The sequence below is a fragment of the Propithecus coquereli genome, unplaced genomic scaffold, assembly GCF_000956105.1.
Source record: "Propithecus coquereli isolate 6110/MARCELLA unplaced genomic scaffold, Pcoq_1.0 Scaffold114, whole genome shotgun sequence".
In the NCBI taxonomy this organism is placed as follows: domain Eukaryota; kingdom Metazoa; phylum Chordata; class Mammalia; order Primates; family Indriidae; genus Propithecus; species Propithecus coquereli.
In genome coordinates, this window is record NW_012135414.1 from 3,221,886 (window position 1) to 3,244,989 (window position 23,104).

At 54.2% G+C, this 23,104-nt stretch overlaps 1 protein-coding gene across 3 annotated transcripts in view; it reads left to right on the top strand.

Moving 5' to 3' along the window:
• Positions 1 to 13,064: 13,064 nt before the first annotated feature.
• The window catches only part of CNTFR (ciliary neurotrophic factor receptor), a 38,467-nt gene continuing 28,427 nt past the window's right edge, over positions 13,065 to 23,104 (top strand). The window contains exons 1-2 of one of the 3 annotated variants that reach the window (XM_012656606.1): positions 13,065 to 13,123; positions 21,497 to 21,608. The gene's annotated coding sequence lies outside the window, so the exon portion shown is untranslated. Of the gene's footprint in view, positions 13,124 to 13,481; positions 13,659 to 21,496; positions 21,609 to 23,104 lie in introns of those variants that run through there. The other 2 variants (XM_012656615.1, XM_012656623.1) reach the window with 2 other exon arrangements.

A 23,104-nucleotide genomic window follows, 5' to 3' on the forward strand; every position in this document is an offset into this window, starting at 1 on the left:
CGATCATGCTTACCTTACCCTTCACAAGCACCATATTTTCTGCCTCTGAGCCTTTGTTCTTGCCATTCTGTCTTCTCGGAACTCATCAAGAGTGTTCAAAGGACACCAGTACTAGGCTCTGAGCACTCCCTTGGGACTTACCTCCTCACTCCTACTACTTGTCTGGAACAGTTCCCACATTGGTCCTTGCTTGCTCTGGGAAAGGTCACGTTAGGACTACATGCACTTATGGCTGTGGCCACAAGGTGGCAGCATTCGCAAAGGAATAGCCTATCTCTTCCCTTCGCACGGTCTGTGCAGAGGGCCCCAGGAGTCCCAAGACACAGAGAAAATACAGTCCAGGCTTGAAATTTGGCCCTCAATGGGCTCAGTGATGTCTCATTTATTCAACAAACAGCTAATGATCATCCACAATGTAACACATATGGTCACTGGGTTTGGAACCTCCAACCCCATGAGGGCTACAGCCACACATACAGGCAGAGCTTCAAAGAAGAGGTGATGCCTGTGTAGAATCTTGAGGAATAGTTGGCTAGGAGAGAATTGGGAAGGACGTTCCAGGTGAAGGGAAGGCACAAGCAAGGCATGGAGGTGAGGAGCAGTGTAGGGATGATCACAGGAGCATGAAGTTCAAGGCAAGGAGTGTGAGGGATACGGTTCAGAGGTGAGTGGGGGCCAGACCGGAAGGCCTGCATGCCAGGCCAAGGAGCTTGGGCTTTATCTTCAGGGTGATGGAGAGTCACTGAAGGCTCCAAAGAGGGAGTGATGTGAAATATCAAAGTGTGTTTTAGAGAGCAAACTAGCCACTATGGTGTGGAGAGTGGATTGGGTGTACAGGGCAGGAAGCAGTGAGGAGGCTGCCACAGGGATCCAGGGCGAGATGGTGAGGCCAAAATTATGACCAGAGCAGGCCCTGGAGATGTTCGTCTCAGCCCACAAGGGCATCCAGTGCCTGACACTTTGAAAGGGCCTGTGGCCCTAGGTGCTCTCTCCACCATCGTGTGCGGCCCCTCACCTCCTTTGTTCCCGCAGCTCCTTTTGGCCCTATCCTAGCTCCTGATTATTCTGGCCAGAGTCAGGGTCTCTGTCAGTTTCCATATGGAGGCCACAGTATCCTAGGTTCCTCTCTGTTGGTAGACTTGTCAACTTTCAGCTCAGCCTATACCCCAGCCTCTCTCTGTGTGACCCTTTCATGAACCCCCAGATAAAAATGTGTCTGAGGGGTCCCCTTCACCAGTGAGCCAGGGTGAGCATCACTCACTCCCTGTCATCTCCCGCCACCCTTACCAGAGGTTGTGTGCGTGCGCGCCGTTGGCAGGACTGATGCTGAGGCAAGGGCACTGCCAGCAGGTAGAGGGGCATGGCCCGAGGACAGGCCTAGAGGAAGGAAAATTCAAGGGGCGTTTAAGGAGCAGGGGGGAGCATTGTTAGCTGAGTCTGGCAGGGACAGGTCAGGGCCTGCAAGGCCAGGCCTGGAGCCATAACCGTGTGCTGCAAGCAGGGGGCACCATAACCAGGTTTTGAGCAGGGATCCAGAGTGTCACCTTCACTCACAGTCTCATGAATATGCACAGAAACCTGTTGAATTATGCAGACAGAAAGGATGTAAATGTACATGCAAATTTGGCGCTGCCCTTCCTGTTGCTGTGGAAACCAGAGAATAGCAAGCGGGGGGACAACACCCTGGGAGATCAGGCTGGAGAGACTGAGGCCAGGAAACTCCTCTGACGCCTGCTTTTCCCACTCCTGATGTTTTGATCTCCCTCTGCCTTGCCCTCTCATCTCTCTGCCTCTCTTGATCTTGCTGTCACTGTCTTCCCCGCCAACTCCCTTCTCTCCGTCTCCCTCCCAGCTATTTTTGTCTCTCAGTCTCTGAGTTTCGCTGTCTGCTTCTGTCTCCATACCATTGCTATACCATTGTTGCTCTGTGACTGAGACACTGTTTCTCTCTCCTTATCTCTGTCCCTGCATCTTTAATTGCATGATTCTCCTTCTTCTGCATCTTCCTATTTCTGTGTCTCTGACTCTAATTTCTTTCTCTATATCTCTGTTTTTGTGTTGACTGTGTCTTTGACAGTTTCTATTTCTTGGTCTCTTTCCCAGGCTGTCTCTTTTCTCTTTTGCTCTGATTCTGTCTTCTGGACTTTTGTCCCAGTGCTTGTCTCTATCTGATGGGAAGGACAACAAGCTGCACATCTGTCCTTGCCTGATGGGATGCTCTATCCCTGGCCCAGCTGCCCACATGCTCAAGGATTCCTAGGCACTCTCCCCACATAAAATCCTATTTCGGATCTGGCCCCTGTCATGGTATTGACATAGGAACCTGATGACAGGCCCAGACTGGCTGCCAGGACACCAGAATTCCTGTCCCAGCCTCTGCCTGCTGTGTGACTCTGCCCAGTGTTTCTCCCTCTCTGGGTCGGTAGTCCTAGCTCTCTCTCCCTGAAGTTGGTGGGCACCTTGAGGCAATGATGTCTTGGGAATAGGGAAGGGAGGGAGGACTCTTAATGGCTCACCCATCTGGCCCTTTGCCTGAGAGCTGACGTGAGGGGTCTGGCTGGGGCCCAGGTGTGGGAGCGTCTGGGGCTAGTTGAGACCAATCCTGACCCCCAGAGAAGACTCTTTGCTAAGCCACAAAGTTGAGCAGGAGCCTTTCCATAGTCTGTCCGTGTTCCTGCCAGCTACAGACATTCCATTAGCCATTCAATTCCTTGTTTGGGGTCCTCTGTTTGCCCCTCCTTCATTTTGTTCACATTTGATGAGCACCTGTTGTAAACCATGCCCTCTGCCTTCACATGTCCACAGTTACACAGAAATGACATCTGGATTTCTTGTGTACTCCCCCCACAACCACCAAGAAGGAGCTTTTTGGTCCAAGTGAAGGACAGACTCTTTAACCCCCTGCTGTTTCCTATCCCTGGTGGCCTCAGTTTGGGAGTACAAAGCTTATGCAGCTGCCAAAGTCATGGATCAAGGTTGAGAGACAGAGGCATAGAGACAGAGACAGCAAGAGACAGAGACAAGAGAAGCTAGATCTATGGAGGCTTCGACACAGAATTTGGGATAGGGTATGGGAGGCTCAGAGCAGGACTTGGGGTGAGGGTGGGCCGGAGTATTTTGAGGGCAGGCAAGCCACCCTATGTGGAGGTAGAGGGCCTCCCCTTTCAGTTCTGGGCTCTGGGCAGGTTGCCTTGCCTCCAGGCGGGCAGCAGTTATGGGGGATCTGGCCTGGACCCAGGTGTGGGGGCAGTTGGAGCAGTCAGGGCAAGTTCCCCCTCCTCCAAGAGGCTGCCAGGCTGAACCCCCAGCTCTCCTGCCCAGCCAGGAAGGGCTATAGACATGAGTACTCTCCCCACCAACTGTGATTCACCCATGTTCAGGCCCAGGCGTGATCCTGTTGCCAGGAATGCCATGTTTGAATTAAAAACCCCCTTGGACGCCCCCACTCCACCCCACCCCACCTGGCCAGTTGTGCCAGAGGGTTGGAGCCCGGTCGAGCGGGGCTGTCTCGGGGACTGCAGGCAGAGCCAGATATGGGAGAGCAAAAGAGACCAGGAGAGAGACAGTCAGAGACTGAGAGACAGAGGATGGCGTGGACAGAGAGATGGGGGGAAAGTCTGTGAGAGAGAAGGAGACACAGAGACGCGGATCAGTGGGAAAAAGCCAAAGCCAGCGTATGAAGGAAGCCTTAGTACCCAGGAGGCCAAGTGGTAAGCACTTGACTGGATTATCTAATTTAATCTAATCTTCAGGCAGTCCTAGGAAACAGGCACTGTTATGATCCCATTTTACTCCGGAGGTAATTGAGGCCCATTTTACTTCTGAGTTAATTGAGGCATTAAGTCACTTGCCTGAGGCCACAAAGCCACTAAGTGGTGGAGTAGGTATTTGAACCCCTCAGTTCAAATACCAGGGAGAGAAGAGCCAGGGAGAGAGAGAAGGAAGGTGGGGACAGACTCCCACAGCAGCACGCAGGGAATCTGGGAATCCTGAAATCTTCTGGCAGCTGTGCGGGGGAGGGCCTTCCCATCAGGCCAACAGAAGTGCAGCTTCTGGTTTCCGTCTGAGACAAGGACTGGGACAGACAGACAGACAGACATCAGAGCAAGGAGAGAGATGGAAGGGGATTCCAGGCCATGGAATTTACCTGACCTTCCCGCTTCCTGCCTCCCTGGTGTGTGGCTGTCCTGCCCCCGCCCACCCAGTTTCAGATCCAACACCTTGCTCTGGTGGGACCGGGCTCTGAGACCTGTTCTTTCTTCTCCACATATTTCCTGGGCACTTGCTACTTAAGGGGCACTCCTGCCCCACACCTACCTCTCTTTTCCCTTTCACTATTGAGAAATTCTTCTCATTGTCTAACTTCAACCTCCTAGCACAGGTTCTGCAGAAAGGGATTAAGACTAGAAATTTGGACGCTTCAATACGGGGAGGTTATCCTAGTACAGACTGAGTTTTTCTGAGCACAGAGAAGAGGTCCCCGAGGGGCTGGCTTTGGGTGCTTTCTGGTTGGAGGCCCCTTCTGGTTGGTTTGGGGAGGAGGGTCAGCGGCCCAGCTGGTGGGGGCCCCGGAGAGCTAAGCTGTCAGCAGCAGGGAGGATCGGGGTGAGAGGAAAACCAGGAGCTATCCTGGGGGAGCCGGGGAGTCGGCGTTATGGTTTCTAATGTCTTAGCCCTGGTTTCAATTACCCCCGGGGGTCCCCAGGGTTCCCCGACCAGTGCATGCTCCTGAGCTTGAGGAAGGCTCAGGACCCTCCTGGGAAGATCAGAAACCAGGGTCTCAGGGATGGAAGTTTGGGGGCCTGGGAGGAGCATTTTCATTCTTCTGCCCATGTGCCTGGCTGAGAGGGGCCCCCAGCCCAAGCAGGGCTCCAAGGAATAGCAGAGAGGCTGGGGGAGGAAGGGTCCACACTCTGCTCGCAGGTCCCTCTGGAGGGCTCTACAGCTCCAGCTTAGCCCCAGCTTGGTCCCACTGGCCCCATCCCACTCCTGGCCCTGGGCTCTTTCTTGCCCTCACCAGGCTCCTTTTTGGCCTCATGACAACCCTGACTTCTGGCTCTCCTTCTACCTCGGGGGCCACCACACTTTCCCTGTCTCCTGGGGGCCCCTCATCTTTCCTCTCTGTCTTTTAATCAGGGTTCCCGGGGTTTCAGCTTCAATCCTCTCCCCTCCCTCTCTTGTCACATCTCCTCCCTGCTCTCTGACCTGTCATCCCCTATCCCCGTCACGTTGCCCAGGTCAGTCTGGGACTTTGATGAATGCCCAATCCTCCAGCCCGTGCTGGGCACACAGTGCACTGGGGACTGGTGAACAGGGACTGCACGCCTCCAGCCAGCTCATCCTTGCTCACCTGTTTGAGGACTTCTCTGCCTTCTTTGTTCTTGTCCCTGCCTAGCCATCATCCCACAGATCCTTCAGCTGCACATGTCAAGCCCCTCCTCTCTCCGCAGTTCAGTGAGTGGCGCTGTCATCTCCCACTCAAGCCGAAAACCTGGGAGTCATCTTTGCTTTTGTACACAACGTTCCCTCTGGGCCTGGCACACAGTAGGTGCTAATAAATGTTTGTTGAACTGACTTTAATTCAATTTTCTCCCTTGGACTCTCCCTCTGCCTCTGTCTGTTTCCTTGGGACTTGGTGTCTCTGGCATTCAGTCTCCAAATCTCTGACTTTTCTCTGTCTTCCCAATGACCACAGTTGAGTTTCTGGGGGAAGTTGGGGCCTTTTTTCTTCCCTCTCCCCTACCCAGGGAATAACAGGCTGTCTGGGAATGGAGCCATGGGAGGTGAAGGTAGGGAACCAGTCTTGGGGGGCATGTAGCCCTCAGTTCTTCTTGGAAATCCCAGCCCTGTTATCAGACAGGCAGCTCTACAGCAGCAGGGATCAAGGCCAGACTCTGGGCTGGCCCTGGAAGGGGACAGTCTTTTGAGGATGGATGCCTCCTCCGTGAAGAATGGGGAGGGGGTGGGATCAGAGCCTGCTGGGGTGGAGAGGCAGGAAGGGGCTTTATGCCTCTGAGCAGGAAATTAATGTCACGCAAATGTTTGCAAAATGAGAAATTAATCTGTGATTTTGTAAGTCTGTGTCCCTGCTTCTGCCTTCGAACACACTAGTCCCCTGATCCTGAGTTTCCCTGTCCTTCCTGTGCCTCTCCCCTACTCCCTCCACACACTCTGGATCCTCTGCCCCCTCTCTCCCCACCTACTCCTCTTTCCAAACTTAGCCCAGACCCCAGGATCACCCAGGGGGAGGGTCCTTGGGACAGTAGACCCAGGACTAAGTTTCCAGAGAGCCTGTTCTTTGTGTATAAGGTGACATGGGGATTCTTCCAGGGGTCACAGGAGCAGATGGCGAAGACGAATCTGAGTGCCCACCTCCTCCTCCCCCAAGGCCCCGTTCTCTCTCTCCAGCCCGTGGCCTTGCCCCAGATCAGGCTGGAAGTCTCTCTTCTATGGGTCACTGCAGCTACCTCCTTCCTGGCTGCCCCACCTCAAGCCTCAGCCATCCTCACCACCCTCTACCCAGCAGCCTCGATGATCTCGCTAAAACTCAAACGTGGCTATATTCCTCAGCTACTTGATGCCCTTCCAGGCCTCCACAGCCTTGGCGCCAAAGGCATTTCAGGATGTGGTCTCTGAGCTACTTGGGCTGCCTCAGCCTGCCTTCCGGGTCTCTGCTTAATCCTTCCTGGTTACTAAACCCCTTTTCCATCCCTCAAGACTGCAACCCATTCATCTAGGCCCCCTCCCCCGTGCCCTGGATCTTGAGTTTATGTCTCACAGGTCAGGGTTGTCCTACCTGCTTGCCTGCATCATTCATTCATTCAACATTTATTTAAGTCTGTTTGAAATGTGAGGAGCACCTGTTCTAAGCCAGACTCCGGCTCCTCCTGGAGATGGAGGCCACAGGGCTGCCCCCATGGAGCTCACAGTCACCACACAAGTAACTAGGTAATTAAATACCACCACACTAAACTACTATAAGGAAAAAGAGTATGGCGCTATGAGAGAGGACAAGGAACTTAGTCTAGGTCTCTCTTAGGTGACATTTCAGCTGTCACCTCTTGCCTGAAGGGGCTGGGAGTCAGACGTGGAGTTTTGCATAGACAAACTATACACTTAACTATTTCGTTTGGTATCCATCTTCCCTGATTAGGATGTGAGCCCCATGAAGGCAGGGGATTTTTAAACTTCTTGAGGCAAAAAGTAAACATTAAAGTGTACAATTTTGACACATGTGCAGTTGGTGCTCTGAATCTATGGGTTCTGCATCCTAGGACTCAACCAACCACATATGGAAAAAAAAAACAGTAAAAAATAGCAATACAACCATAAAAATAATACAAATAAAAAACAATGCAGTATAGCAATTTACATAGCATTTACATTGTATTTAGGAGGATATGCACAGGTTATATGCAAATATTAAGCCATTTTATATAAGGGCCTTGAGCATCCTCAGACTTTGGTATCCAAGAGGGATCCTGGAACCAATCCCCTGTGGATACCAAGGGATGACTGTATATATACTTGCACCCCTCCCCAAACAATTAGAATTTTTATCACCATAAATTAGTTTTGTCTGTTCTTGAGCTTTATATAAATGAAATTATTCACTACATACTATTTTGCATCTGTTTTCCCCCTTTGCTCAACATTTAATCTGTGAGATTTATCCGTGTTATTGTGTATAGCTTAGTTGCTTCTTTTCCATGCTGTACTTGCATCACAATCTGTTTATCTATTTGGGTTGTTTCCAGTTTGATACTATTATGAGCAAAGCTGCTATGAACGTTCTTGGTGAACATATTTAATTATTTCTCTTGGGTATATATCTAGGAATGGAATTGCTGGGTCACAGGATATAGATATGTTCAGCTTAGTATCCTCCAAACAGTGTTCCAAAGGGGTTGTACCAACTTACATGTATACCAGCAGTGTATGGAATTCAAGTTGCTCTATATCCTTGAAAAGCCAGGGATTTTTGTCCGGTTCCCTGCTCTACTTAGATCAATGCCTAGCATATAGTAGGTGCTCAAAATATATTTATTGACTGACTTAAGAATCAGGGTGCCGTCAGCATTCTTGAGATCCTCCTCTGGCTCTGCTCTAACTTGCTATGTGACTCTGGGCAACTGACTCCATTTCTCTGGGCTGTTTCCTTGTCTGTAGCATAAGGGGACCAACAGTAGGGGCTTTGACTTCCAGTGCCAGCTGGGTGCTCCAAAAGTTGGACACCTGTTCATTCATTTACTCCACTTGTATTGATTAAGGATGGCACCTACTATGTGCCAGGATGGCAAGGGTGTGCTCTGTGACGTGCCACTGACAGCCTCTTTCAGGTCAGCCGGGGCCAGGGGTCACTGCCCATCTTGTCCCCAGATCATCCTCTCGGAGCCCGCTCCTCCTCCCTGTGTCCAGCCCTGACCCTGGGAGGAGGGGGTCTGGACTGAAACTGCGGATGGAAAATGTGATTAATAATCAAAAAAACATCCAAGAGGAAGAGACCAGGAAAACAACTTGAGGAAGGCTCCTCGCCCAGGGGAGGGGGGCCATGTCCTGGGCCTCAGGACAGCTCCGGCCACCCTCCCGCCGCCCTTTCTGGGAAGCTGCCACAGGAGTGGGTAATTTTAGCCAAAAGTGAAAAAAGAAAAAAAAAGCCACCCTAATTATTTGTAAAAAAGATACCCCCCCAATGTAAATTATGCTTCCCCTGTGAGCTTCCCCCTACCTGGTACTACCCTTCTAGTGGTCCCCCTGCTTGATCAGGCTGAGGGGCCCTTGAGAGAGTGGGCTGGGGGCAGAAGAGAATTTCAACATGAAATGTTTTGTTCATTAAAAGGGAACATAGGGGGAAATTCCCTTTCTGCTCAGGCCTGGGAAGTCCAAGCGACACTCAAAAGTATTGTGAAAAATCAAGTCTGGGCTGCAGAGCAGGGTGGGGGTTATGTAGGGGGAGTATGAAAGATGTTCTCTCCCCTCCTCTCAGACCTCTGACTTTCAGAGGTTTCCTGAGCCTAATCCTTCCTCCTATCAGGGATTTCATTCCCAATTACTCAGGTCGTGCTCAAACTTTCTCCTTAGCAAACCAGAAGGAACTAGGATTAGACTGAAGTTAGAACTTCCAATGGAGGAGGAAGAAAGGATATCAAAGAGAGGGAGGAGGCCTTAGACCTGAATAATTTAGAATTCTGATAGAATATATTGCAATCGGTAGGCAGCAAATCTGAGGGCGGCCTGGAACAGGAATGAAAGACCCTCCCTGTGAGTGGATTTGAGGGCCCTGGTGACGAGTGAAGAGATGATAGCTCCAGCAATTGGGGGCGATTCCAGGTTGAATACTTAGCTTCCCCTGTATGGCTTCAGCTCTCCCCCATTCTCTACCTTTAGGGAATCTTTGCCCTTTTCTGGTGCTGGAGGTTGGAAGGGTCAGGGCACACACATAGGCAGCAGTCCAGAAGATAGGATTCCAGGGGGTCTGCAGAACGGGGGTGTTGTGAGTAGGTCACAGGTGCTGTCCCAGGATGGTGCTAGGAGCTGTCTCACTTGGGAGGGTGAGTTATCCCTGGGGGGCTGGGCCAGACCCTGAGTGGGGGGGGCTTTAGGCCCCCCCCCCTCCCTGGCTCGGCCCGGGGCTGTGTCGGATCGGGTTTCTCGGCGCCTGGAGCCTCCGCGAGGCCGAGCTGTTCCCGGGCCCCAGCCAAGCCGCCCCGGGCGCTGGCACTGTGTGAGGAAGCAGGAGGGGTGAGGGAAGCGAGGGCGGGGGCTGCGAGGGCGTTTACGTAACTGCCTCCTGGAGCCCGCCCCGACCCGCCAAACCCCAGTGTGATTGAGAGCGTGTGTGACTCTGTGTGTGCCTGTGTGACACTCAGTGTGACTGAGTCTATGGCTGTGTGTGTGGGTACGGTGTGCAAGTGTGATTTAGGGACTCGGTCCCACCCTTCTGGGACCTCTGGTTCCTAGCCTAAGCAGAGGACCCTGATTCCCAGTGTGCCATAGTGAAGTTGAATATACATGTTTTACTCTTTGAGACTGGGTATGCGAGTTTATGTGACCGTGTGTTTGGCACCCGTAAGACAGAAAGCCTGTGTGTGAGAGTGTTTGTAACTTTGGCCAGGTGTGTGACCCATGGAGGAACTTTCTGATGGTATAGCAGGTTAGAAACCAGCACCATTTCCTGAAGGAGCACTGGAAAGGGTAGGGTAGACCATAGGAGATGAGGAGAGGGCTCTCCTAACTTGGGGACATGTCAGTAGAAATGGCGAAGGGTCCTTGCTGCTCAAAGGCTTGGAATGGCACGATTGATTTCTGGGGGTGGGGGTTGGGGGGAGGTGGTCCAAGTTTAGGTCACTTGCCAGGGTGGAGGGTGGAGCCAGAAGTCCTGGCCACAGAGCCCCCTTTCATGGTGAGCTTAAAACTCCAGAAACTCAACTCACTACTAAATTGGAACTCACGGATGAGCGCACGTGTGCATAGAGGGAAGTAAAACTCAACGGAAATCAACCAGCGGGTAGGGTGAAGAGGAGACGGGTGAAAACCTACCTAACGGGTACAATGAACAATTGCTGGGTGACGGGCACTGTTATAACCATGACTCAAGCATTATAAAAGCAATTCATGTAACCAAAATTATTTCTACCCCGTAATACTTTGAAATAAAAAAAAGAATAAAATTCCAGGAACTCAAAGTCAAGGAGAACTCCCTCCAATTTCCCAGTGCCTCTCAGGGTTACTAAATCTGGAATCCCCATCACTTGCAGGGCACAAGAGCTCTGGCCTGGTGGTGGTACTTCCAGCCAGTCCCTCATGGGAGAGGCAGATGGTGAAGATGGGGAGGCAGTGAATGCGCTGAAGTGGGGTTGGGGCGAGCGTTGTCAGTGAAGTGGGGTTTGGCTTAAGGCTAAACGCGCCGTGACAGAGAAAGGGGCTGGCGCAGAGCTGGGGAGGCTGGGGATGGGGGCGCCTAATAAAACTGGAGAGGAGACAGACAGGGCCAGTTCCCGCAGGGCTTTGAAGCCTGGCCTCAGAAGCCTAGCTTTGCCCCCAAGGCGGTGCGGAGACACAGGAGGGCTCGACACGGAGGCTTAGGAAGCTCAGAGGCCAGTGTGCAGATAGGACATTGGAGGCGGCAGGAGCGGAAACTCACGAGTAGTCTGTTGCCCCAGCGTGGGTGGGAGGAAAATCGGCTCTGAGCCAGGAGGCGGCGGTATGGAGAGAGGGCAGCACCCCGGTTGTTCGGTAGGTTGCGGAGGCCTCAGCGCGGAGCGGGAGCCGCAGCCTGAGGGGGAACACACTTCCCGCACCGTCCGCCAGGTGTCGCTTCGGCCCCGGGGAAGCGCTCGGGGCCGCTGGATCCCGCGCCAAGGAAGAGCAGCTGACAGACAGACGCCGGGACAGAGTCCGACGTGCGCCTCTCGTCCTCCCTCATCCTCTGTCACACGGACATGTCCGATTCCCTGACCCCCGACGCCCAGTGCAGAAACTGCCCAGGCGCCCAGGGACTGCGGCACTACCGACGGCAGCCTCCGCGTCCGCGTTGGCAAGGGGACATCGGCCCCGGGTGGAATTCCCGACTGCTCCCACCTGGCTCCCGGAGGCTGAGGCCGGGATACCGGGGGCATCCGGAGGTCAAATCAGTTCACGAATGACCTGCGGATCTCAACGTCCGTCCGCCCCTCCCCAGCGGGGTGTGAGCTAAGGCCCGTCAGCCCCTCGAGGAGACCAGCAGCCCGTTGAGTACCGCGCCTCACCCAGGCCTAGCTTCGAGGAAGGGAGGAGGAGCAATTGCTGTCCCCCCAGTAGATTCCGTCGCACCGCCCCCTTCCTTCCCCGCGTCCACCATCTAACCTCCGTCCGCAGCCCGGGGACCGGGAGGCTGCGGGGCCCCGGAGAGGCCGGGTAGTTCGTGGGTGTGCGCTGGGCCTTAGCTGGGTGCAGCTATTTCGTTGTGTGTCCTTAAGCCTGAGCTGGCCCTCCCTGAGCTTCAGCCCCGGCTGACCCCTGCCAGTTGTACGGAGGGGATTCTGTGGCCAACGAAGTGAAAGTGAAAAGCCCGGGCTGTGGCGGGAAGAAGGCTTTTCCTCTGCAATGGGAGTCCCTGAGGCATTTGTTGGGAAAGGGCCCGGGCGCTCTAGGCAGCCTACTGGGGAAGGATGTGAGGAGACAGCGAGATATTTCCCTTCCCAATCCTTGCCCTCAGCCTTAGAGCATTTCCATGGAGGGGCAGGGCTCAAGGATTATGGGTCAAAAGTCAGATGAAAAATCCAACGGGTGGAGATGGGGGTGGACCTCTCAGTCTCCACCTCTGGCATTCCCTCTCCATTGCGCTGTCCCGTGGCCTCATAAATTGGTCAGGTTGTCTAATCTTAATCTCCCGTGTCGCAGCCAGACCGGAGGCCCGGGGGCGAGTGAAGTGAGTACGCCGGCCCCTCAGAGGCCCAGGCTGCGAAAGGCAGACTTGAGGGGGGAACCTCCAGCGCTAAGCTCGAGGAGGGGCATGCCCTGCGCTCTGGAACCGCCGGCGCAGGCACCGAGGGTGCACCCTCCCTACCCCTTCATCCCAGTGGATGTTTCTCCTCAGGCTGTGTGTTCTTGGGGGCTTGGGGAAGGAGAGGGTGGTGGTGGTGGTGGTGTCATCAGAGGCAGGGGAGGCGAGGGCCTGGGCTACCACTCTGGTCCTTCCAGGGTCATGGAAGCATAAATTCCCTTTTACCCCCGCGCGAGGGGTGTTTCTATACGTGACTGGGAGAGGGGTCGTTGCTGGGGACAGTAGGAATAGGAGAGGCGGAGCTGGCTGGCTTCTTCTGCCCAAAGTGGGGGTTGGGGGGCTCTGGCTCGCGTTCCTTTCACGGCGATGCCGGAGGGAGGACCCTGAGAGTTGGCCCAGGGTGTGCCAGGGTGTCGGTGCGAGGCAGTCGGGGCCTGAACGTGCGGAGTGTGCGCAGGAGAAGACTGACAGAGAGAGTGTGAATGAGCGATCTCGGGGGGTGGGTGCGCGCCCAGCCGCCCTAGGGGAGCGGGCGGAGTGGGTGTGGGTGTGTGTGCGCGCGCGCTTGTGAGACCCGTGGCCCGGGCTGCGCGTGAAGCACGGGGGCCACAGCCGTCTGGAGGGCGCGCCCGAGAAAGGGCGAACGTGAGGGGGCCACGCGTGCCAGTGCGGGCGAGTGCGCCAGCGGGGGGAGGGCGCGTGCCAGCGCCGGGCGAGTGGGAGTGAGGGCTCACAGGCCTGCACCCGGCAAGCGTGCCCCCGCCAGCCGGCCGCGCGTGCCAGGCGCGGGAGCGTGCCAAGGCGGCAGCGCGCGGGGGCCGTGGCGGGGAGGGGTCGTGGCGCGCGGCCGCGGAGGCGCGGGGAGACAAGGCGAGAGGGGGAGGGGAGCGAGGGCGCGCGCGGCCGAGCGGGCGCCCGCGGTCACATGGGCGAGGGAAGGAGGGAGGGAGCGCGCGAGGGAGGGAGGAGGATGGGGGGGTTAAAGCCGCCGAGAGCCGAGGAGCCGGTGCAGAGCGGGCGGCGGCGGCGGCAGCGGAGGCGGCGGCTCCAGCCTGCGCGGCGCGGGGCTCGGCAGTGGGATCTGGCAACGGTGCTAGCTCCGCGCTCCCTGCCTCGCTCCCTGCTGGGGGCGGTCGAAGGGCGCGGCGCGAAGTCTGGGTGGCCCGAGGGCACGGTGAGTGTCCCGCAGAGGACCGCGCGCGGCCGGACCCTCAAACCCTCCGGCGGACCGACAGACCAGCGGCCCCCGTGCGCGCGGGAAGAGTGAGGGGACACGCGTGGGTCCGCGGCCTTGGGGCACAGGAAAGTTCACGCGAAACTTTGTCTGCAAACTCGGGGGTGGGGGTGCAGGAGAAGCGGCCCCCCACGTCCGGGCGCTCCGGGGGTTGGGCGTGGTGGTGGTGGGGCCGGACAGTCGAATGGAGGGAGGTGGCCAGCGCGGTTTGTCGTAGTATCCCTGTTCTCCCCACCCCTCGGCTGCACGCGCGAGGTCTGGGAAAATTCCGGGGTTTGGGGAGGTCGCAGTGGCCCCCGCGCACCCAAAGGTGGCTTCTTTCTCGTGCAGAAATCTGGACTTCAAAGCGCCCGGGGGTATGAACGGACGGTTGCGCGTCTGCCAGTGCGTGTGTCCGTGTGAATCCGCCTGTGTGTGTGTGTGTGTGTGTGTGTGTGTGTGTGTGTGTGTCTGTCTGCGTGAGCCTGCCTGTGGTTTTCTCTTGAGTCCGCCTGGATATATCTCCATGTAATGGGTCTGTTCCAGTGTATCTCTTTGTAAGTCCCCCTGGTTCCTGTGAGTCCGCCTGTGGTGTATCCCCAAGTGTCTCTTTGTGAGTCTGCCCGTGTGTGTCTCCTCCAGTGCGACTTCTGTGTGAGCCGGCCTGGGTGTCCCTGTGTTGCTTAGAGTAGTGTGTCTCCTCGTGCGTGGGGGCTGGGCCGTGAGGAGGTCACCAGACGGACAGCTCTCCTTCTCCGCTCCTCTCCTCTCCGGAGCCTCTCCTCCAGCATCTAGCTCTCTCTCTCTAGCTCGCTCCCTTGGTCCCCTCCCCCCTTCAGTAGCTTCAGGCGGGCAGGACTATTTCACGCCTAGTTGAAAATTCAGGATTTTCTTTCTCTTTCGTCTAGTCTGTCTCTTTGAGAAGCTGCTGTGTGTATCTGTGTGGCTGGCAGCTTGTCTGCAACATTGGGTGTGTGTCTGCATGCCACTGTAGGAGTGTGTCTGTAACACTAGTTGTTTTGCCTGTAATACTTGGTATATTTGTGTCTGTGTCATTGGGCTGTAAGCAGTGAACTGGTGAGAGTCTGAAATACTGGGTGTGTTTGTGCATTCGTAATTGCCATATGTCCAGAGAGTCTGAAACACCAGGTAAACCTTGATGTGTCCGACTCTGGGTGTGATGGTGAGCCATTGCCACGTGTGGGGATGGGGCTTGAACAGTTAGATGTTCCTAGGGATGTAGGGCTAGCCAGGACTTGTGGCGTGGAGGGGCCTGTGTGTCTCAAACTATGGCTCTCTGTCTCCACTGTCACAACCCACAGAAGTCCTCTCAGCTGGTTCCTGGGACTCCTGGCTAGGATTGGTGAGATGGAGCTAAGGTTCACGCTGTGTCAGCGCCAATACTCCATCTGAGACCCTGAGCCTCCTATGCAAAGACCGGGAGTTCCAATTTCACATTCAAGACTTCCTGGGGCTCTGGAATTCATACTCAGATTCACACTTGGAACTTAAACTCATTCTAGGGTCTTAGGGTTTACACTCATACGGGCTCACACTCAGGATTACACCAGGACAGTGGGACTTACACTCAGATTCACACTTACATTCCTGGGGCTCATATCTAAATATATACTTCAGTCCTGGGGTTTACACTCAAACTCACATTGAGACTCTGTGCTTACACTTGGACTCACGTTGGGACTATACGCTCATACTTAGGTTCACATTTCTGTCCTTTGGTTCATAGATTTGCATTGAGACCTAGAGCTCATGCTCAGAATCTCTCTGGGGTCCTAGGGCTTTCACTTGGACTCACACTTAGACTGTGGAGCTTACTCAGATTCACACTTACACTCTGATTCATACTCAGAGTCACACTAAGACTAGGGACTCATACACTGATTCATATGAGGAGCCTGGGGCTCACTCAGGTTCATACTTGGGCCTTTGGGTTCATACTTAGATTGATGTGGGGACTCTTGGGGTCAGATTTACATGGGTAACCGAGGCTCTCACTTAGACTTATACCAGGATCTTGGTGACTTCCTCAGAGTCACGTGAGATTCTGCGACTCACACTAGGACTCCGGTGCACATACTCAAGATTCTCCCTTCCATCCTGGATCACTCAGAGGCCCAGTGTTCACACTCAGACTTACACTAGGATCCTGATGTTCACACTCAGACTTACATGGGCACTTTGAGGCTCACATTTAGACTTAAAAAGGGACCCCAGTGCTCACACTCAGACTCATCCCTACGAGTCACCTTCACTCATGCTCAGAATGCCCTTAAGACCAGGGGCTCGCTCTTGGAGTTGCACTAGAACTCTAATGCTTACACTGACTTGTATGGGAATCCTGGAATCCACAGTTCGACTCACACTTCATTCCCAGAGCTCACATTCGGACTCACTCGGGCTTACAGTCAGACTCACCCTGGGACCTGGCTTCATGCTCAAATCCGTACTTCCATCTTGGAGTTCACACTGAGACTGACATTAGACCTGGAAACCTACACTAACTCACACTTCCGTCCTGGGGCTCACATTCAGACCTGCGCTAAGATTGTGGTGTTCACAATCCCGGTAGAATTTAGGGCTCAAATATGCCCGCGTGCTTTCCTTTGGTTTGTGGTGTGTATTGGGGCAATTGAGGTGAGGAACAGAGACTGCTACAAGACCTGTCCCCTCCAAAAGTGAGGAGGGGAGAGGGTACACATTCGGTCATATTTGGTCATGTCCCTCACTTGGGCTGTGGGCTGATGGGTGGGGGGAGGGAACATTGATCCAGTCAGACCTCTCTGCCTTTACTTCCACAAGAAGACTAGGCTCTCAGCAGGACCATTTGAGTGGCTTGTTGGTACAGGGGTGTCATGAGCCCCTTAGAGTCCTCCATATGCCATGTACATGCACGTCCCCCTTAAATAGTTTTGGCTTTCCCTTCTGGAAAGCCATGTGTGAGGAAATAAGACTCATATCCTCCCAACACCTCTCCCCAACCCCCATCCCAATCATCCTTAGGCTAGGAGGGGTGTGAAGACTGACCTGGTGAGGGAGCAGATCTCTGGCTCCCGTGACTAATCCAGGGTGTTGAATCTGTGATTCTAAGAGAAACAGTGGCCCCAAATCTGTGGTGACAAGGTAGCTGGAGGAGGCGACTGCAGCCCACCCTCTCCACCTTTCCCCTTTGCCCTGGCTGGAGAGGGATAGGGACCATGTTATGTTATATCTCACGATGCCTCCTGCAATGCTCTTTGAGCCCTCATCCTGGCTGAAGAGTCCCCAGTCCTGCAGGAGGACACCAAGTGTTCCCCTCTGTACTCCCAGAAGAGCAGTAGCCCTGGGGGGCCTCGGTTACGCCAGCCCTGGAACTCTACCTGCCCTGGAGACACTACCCTGGACTTTACATGCCTTCCTGAGATAGAGACCAGTGGGTGGGGCTGCCTGAGGTACACTGTCCCCCCCATGGGAGCCCACACAGTAGGGACATGGCCCTGCAGCCTCCACCCCCAGGCTGAGATGGCTGGGCTGTAACTGTTCCCTGTCTCTGAAGGGGACACATGCTCTCCAGCCCCCCTATGGGGGTGGGGGGCTTGGAGGCAAGGCGCCCTGCTCTCTGCCCCCCCATGGCGAGTTGAAGTGTAAATGAATCAGAAACATATGGAATGGATTTTCTTTGAAATGCAGATGGGTTGGGGGGACCATGTGTGCCTGGTTTGGGGGGTCCCGGAGAGCAAGGAGGCTGAGAAGAGAGAGCTGACCCCTCCTCCAGCCCCACTGTGGGGTGGGGGGAGCAGGAGACCTCAGCTGTGTAAACTTCTGTGGCCTGAGTGACCACACCCACAAGGGCTCCCAGCTTCCTGTGAGGAGGGGCTGGGGGGCCAGTGGTCCCTGGGGACAGAGAGCACTGAGGTCATCAGCCCCCTTTATCTCTGCAGAGGGCAAAGAGAGCCCCTAAAGCACAGAGCTGTGCTGGGTTGGGGGTCAGCAGCCTAGGATCTCTGGGAGCCAAGGGGTGGAAGGAGGAGCTCAAGCAGATGTGGGGGAAGAGTTAGATCCTGCCGCTGTGGGCACCCAGCTCCCAGGAGCTGTGGCTGGGGCTACAAGGAGGAACTGAAGTCAGACTATGGTGGTGTCCTGTGCTCAGCGCAAGGGCCCATCTGGATTTCAGAATGGACTGAAGAGTCCTCAATCCTGCAGGAGGACAGGTTTCTCCAGACCCAGGGTAGTTACTGTGCTCCATCATACCCTACCTATACTTTGCCCACACCACACTTAGCAAGGTTGCTTACTAGTTGCCTGTGAGCTCTGTGGGACCAGGGATTGGGTCTGCCTTGCTCACCGCTGCACCCCCCTGCCCCAGCACAGACCTGGTACGCAGTAGGACAGTACTGAGTGAACAGTACATCTTTTTCTCTTCCCCTCCGACTGGGTGCTCCTTGTAGGCAGGACCACGTCTCTGGCTCCCACACAGTGCCTGGCAGGGTGTAGGTGCTCGAAATGTCGAGGAATGAATTGTTGAGTAGTACAGACCCCTGGGAGAAGGGACCCCCTGGAGTTTGTGGCTTGAGACCCAACAGCCCCTGTTGTACACCCCTGTTTGGCTCAAAGGAACCCTGAATGGTTTGCAGGCTAGACTACAAGAAGGACTTCACTCAGGGAAGGAGTTCAGAGGATAGGTGCCTTCTTCCTTGGAAAGGTCTGGATGAGGGGAGACTGGGGCAGGGCAATAACCCCGATTCTGTGGCAGGGGGAAGGGGTCACTCTGCCCTCTGTTTTTCCTCATGTGGCTATGAGCATGCCCGTTGTATCTCTAGATCTGGGGTTCTTAGACTCTAGCCACAGGAATGGACCTCATCTCTGAGCCTCCAAGGCTGGGCCCTGAGGCTGTGTAGCTGCTGCTGTGGGCACCACAGACTATCTGTATTGGTTATTAACATCTGTCTGAGAACATAGGGTTCGGATCCTAAAAATACTCTGTCCAGCCAGAGCCTAGGAGTTGCTGTGTGGGCTGGTGTCAGATAGAGAGGGAGAGACATGTCCTCACCAAGAGCCAGGAAAGACTCAGAGAGTGTGTGAGTGTGGGGAAACTGAGGCAGCATGGGTAGGAGATGCACAGGAGACAGAGCCTTTGTTTTATATAGAGCAAAGATTTATAAAATTACTGGTGCCTGTTAGTCAAATTATGGCAACATTTAGGGTAATCTGTTATCCTACACTGCAGATAATTTCCTTCTTAGAGAGTCTGGAGATACATCTGATATCAGACATAAAAATCAAGTAGTCAGTAGGAACCATTTCAAGTCCAGCTTCAGGATATTCCAAAATAAGAGTACAGCAAAGAAAACAAAATCTTCCCCAAGTATCCTTCCTGAGCCACTGATCCCATCCCTACCTCCTCAGAGCCCTTCCTTGCAGCCAGGGTCCCATTGAGATTCTTCAGATTCCCTTTTATAGCCCCCCACCTCATTTCTAACTCCCAGGCCTTTGTGTAGCCCCTCTCCCCAGGAGAAGAGAGCTGCGTGGTGGTCCCAAAAAGGCAAGAGGAGCCCAGAGTCAGAGGGCAGATGCCGTGTGACCTTGGCCCATGAGCTGACCTTTCTGGGCCCCTCCGTGAAATCGTGGGATGGGGGGGCTGGGCCCTGGCCCAGGCCCGGAGAGAAGGCGGTTTTGGAACTGATCCAGGCCCCTGACGTCAATGACTCTCCAAATAATGGAATCAATATTGGGGGGGGGGACAAGCGTGAACCAGGCCCCAGCGATTAGAAACAGATCAGCACAAACTCGCAGCTGATTCTGATAGAGCTGCCTTGGAGAGCTCGGGTGGGAGGCCTGGAAGGAGGTGGACCTGGGTGGGGGGTGCTCAGGAATGGGGAGGCGGAGCCACCAAGTGTCCAAAGCTTGAGGGTACACAAGTGGGCAGAGACTCGGGCTGCCTGGGGTTGGAATGATGGGGTAGGGCCCCCTGTCCTCGTCTCTTCCTCCTTTGAGCCTGTGGGATTCCAAGGCTAGGTGAAGTTTGTGGATGGAGACTTCTTTCAGCAGTGAGTGATAAACAGTGGGAAAGGGGAGCTCATCTCCTGTAGGCCTTATTAGGGGTCACAGGTTATACTCAGGCAGGGAGAGAGTTCTAAGTGAGACCTAAATGAGATGACCTTTTGCTTGGAGGCAAAGGGCATTAATCCAGGAGAGAGAAATGGGTATCCCCCCTCAGATTGGGAGTCTGGCCTCCTCCATCAGCTCACATTCTCTCAGCCTCCTAGAAAGCAGCAGGTGAGGATGGAGGGGACCATGGGGTCCATGGGGGGCTGGCCTGGTGGCAGCTGACAAAAAACAGGAAGAAGGACTAGGGGAGCGGCTGTAATTATGGGGCATTTATTATTAATCAGATGAAATTGCTGGAAGCAGCTGGTGTAATGTGCGTAGCAATACAGACTCTGCATGCTTCCCCCCAACATGCACACATGTACACACACCACGCACAGCCTGAGCCTTGCTTGCTTTCACAATTTTTTTCTTGTGAAGGTTGGATGGATCTATGTGTGTCTCTGTGTCTGAGCATATTGGAGTATATCTGTATGTTTTTTCACGTCAGCCTGTACCCTCCTCTACCTCTACTGTCTCCTTTTCTTACTATCTCTCATTCTTTGGCCTGACGTGTATCTGTCTTCCCCTTTATCGTCTTCTCTTTGGGCCGGTATCTTGGTGTGTCTGTATCTGTCACCATTAGTCAGCCTGTCTCTATTACCTTGTTTTAGTGTCTGGCAATCTCTCCCTGGTTGGTGAAGTCTCTGCATCTCTGGACAGGATTGGATGACATGGAGTCCCTTTCTCATGATACGTGGTTAGGCACCTAATCATAACTTTGGTAGATACATCTGGAACCTGTGGGTTTTTTGGGTGGGGCAGTTGGATCCTGAGGATTTCCTGGGGGTCTTGTAGAAGGGGAGGGGTCTTTTGAGTGTCTGGAGTCCATAGAAGCAACAGTGGCTTTCAACATCAGCTCCCTTACCAACGACCGGTTGTGTGACTTTGGGCAAGCTGCTTTTACTCTCTTAGCCTTAGTTTTCTCATCTGCAAAATGGGAACAGGATTACCTCTGAAGGTTGTTTTGATGATTCAGCACAAGAGTGTAAGTTTAAGTACTTATCACAATGTCTGGCTAATCAAGGACCCTGATCAAGTGCTAGCCACTATTATTATTGTTGGGAAAGGCACTGTGCAGGTGGGTGAGTGATCTGCAGAGGCAAATTGGTGTAGCAGAAAGACTTTGGAGCTAGACATAGACTCAAACCTAGGCTCTGGAACTGTGGTCTTGGGCAAGACCTCCTTAAATCTGTCGCCTTAGCTGTCAGATGGGAAGAATGATAGACCCCACCTCATGAAGAAGTCATGCTTAGTAAATCATGGTGGTGATAAGGAAGAAGATGTTATGGTGGCGGGTCTTTATGCCATGCTTGTGACCTGTGACTGTGAATTTGCGTGCGAGGATGTCTGTGCTATGGAGGTGCCTGTGTCTGTCCCACTGGTTGTGAGGGAATTTTGGATTGTCTGTGGGTGTGTATCTGTGTGTGGTATCCAGGCCACTGTTTTCTGGCCTTCCTTTGTCCCTGTGGTTCGGAACCTGAAGTCAGCAAGGGGCACTGGAAGGAGTCTGTGCTACTCCCAGCTTTTCTTCTTCCAGGTGTTTATCTGCTGCCTGCCTCTCTCCCCTTCTCACAGTGGGGTTGTGAGTATAGACTGAGCTTGGAGTTGGACTAAGGCCTGCGACCTCTTATTTATACCCTTTGCCCTTCTAGAATCCAGCCTTGTCACATCATCTCACCTCCTTGGTTTTGGAAGTCCCAGAGAGTTTGGTTTGGAGGAGGAGGAGGACATTGATGTGCTTGGTGTGCAGCCAATAGTGAAGAGGTATGTTTCTGGGGACCCAGGTAGGGAAGGTCTATCTCAGGGCATCAGGCAGGTGCACTGGGGCTCTAGGTCTGGGGGACATGAGTGAAGCAGGGCCTGAGGTCACTTCATTCTATTCCCCTGTCCTTCTTTCTCCTGAGGTTTTGGTCTCAGCCTGGCTGGGGCTTTCCGTGCCCCATTATAGGCCCAGAGAAGGGGAGGGACTTACCCATGGTCACACAGGCAAGGGGAAAACCAGGTCAGGAAACTGGGTTCTACACTCAGGGGGGCTGAATCCCAGATATGGGAATATGTTTCTGTCAGTGCCCTCAGGTTTCCTCTCTGCCCCCAAAACATCTCTCTGGCTTAACTGGGGGAGCAGCTGGGCTTGGAGGAGATTGGATAGGGGGGTCAGAAAGTCCAGAATCTTCTGGGGCCAGCTGTGTGGCTGAGCCTGACTCTGCCTCTCATTCAGGCAAGGCCAGGCCCCCGGATTGGCAGCTCGGGGGTGGGGGCATCCAAGGAATCGAGGCACTGGAGCGGAACGGAAGGGTCTATTGTCCGAAACCCGCCAGAGGCCCACAAAGGCTGGCCAGGCTTTTCATCTCAGCTCCCAAACAGACTGGCCATTTTCCTGGCTTGGAGAGGGGGCACTAACCCTTCAGAACTAGGACTGGGGTGTTGTTGAGGGTGGAGTGGGGTACCCCAGGCTGACACATAAAAGGGGCTTAAAATGGACCTGGGGCCCAGAGGAGAAGGAAGGGAGGCCCGAGGTGGCTATAGGGTTAAGCTTTTCAACTCATTGTTCCCAGAGGACCCAAGGACATGGAGTGGGTATCTGATCAAAGTTCAGACTAGGATGGGGCTGGGAAATGGATTTACAGAATAATAGATAATATTTATGGGGGCACACTGGGAGGGGTCTGATGGCTTATTGGGAAAGTGGGCTATTGAGCTCTGAGGGCACAGAATCCTCCCCCCAAATTGGGAACATCTTAGGGAGCTGGGGATAGGAGCTGGAGAAGAGAGGGATAGTGGTTAGAGGAAAGAACGGGCTCCCTGCAGCAGGACGGACTGAGGCCAGACAGCAGGAAGGACTTCCTGCCAGTGAACAGTAGCTCAGATGCCCTGACCCTGTTCCTGGGGATCTCAGAGGATTGCAGAGAGCAGGGGAGCTGGAGAACACCCCAGGGGCTTAGGCTGAGGCAGCTTCTGTGGGGGCCGAGGAGAAGGCTGGGGAGGGAGGTCTTGGCAGTTCCGTCCACCCTCCCCCAGCTGCAGCACCTCAGCACCACTTTAAAAACAGCTTTTTAATTTAACAAAGTGGATGAAAAACTGTTTTTGGAAATAAAAGATATCTGCTCTCTCCCAGGCTAGTACTCAGCCCTTGCAGAGAGCCTCTCTCTGGTTTTCTCCCCAGTGCTGGTGGCTCCTTTTCTCTCTGTCTCTTTTTGTTTGTTTGTTTCTGCTCCTGGCCCCCCAGCTTCCCTTTGGCCTTCCATCACTCTCTCTCTCTC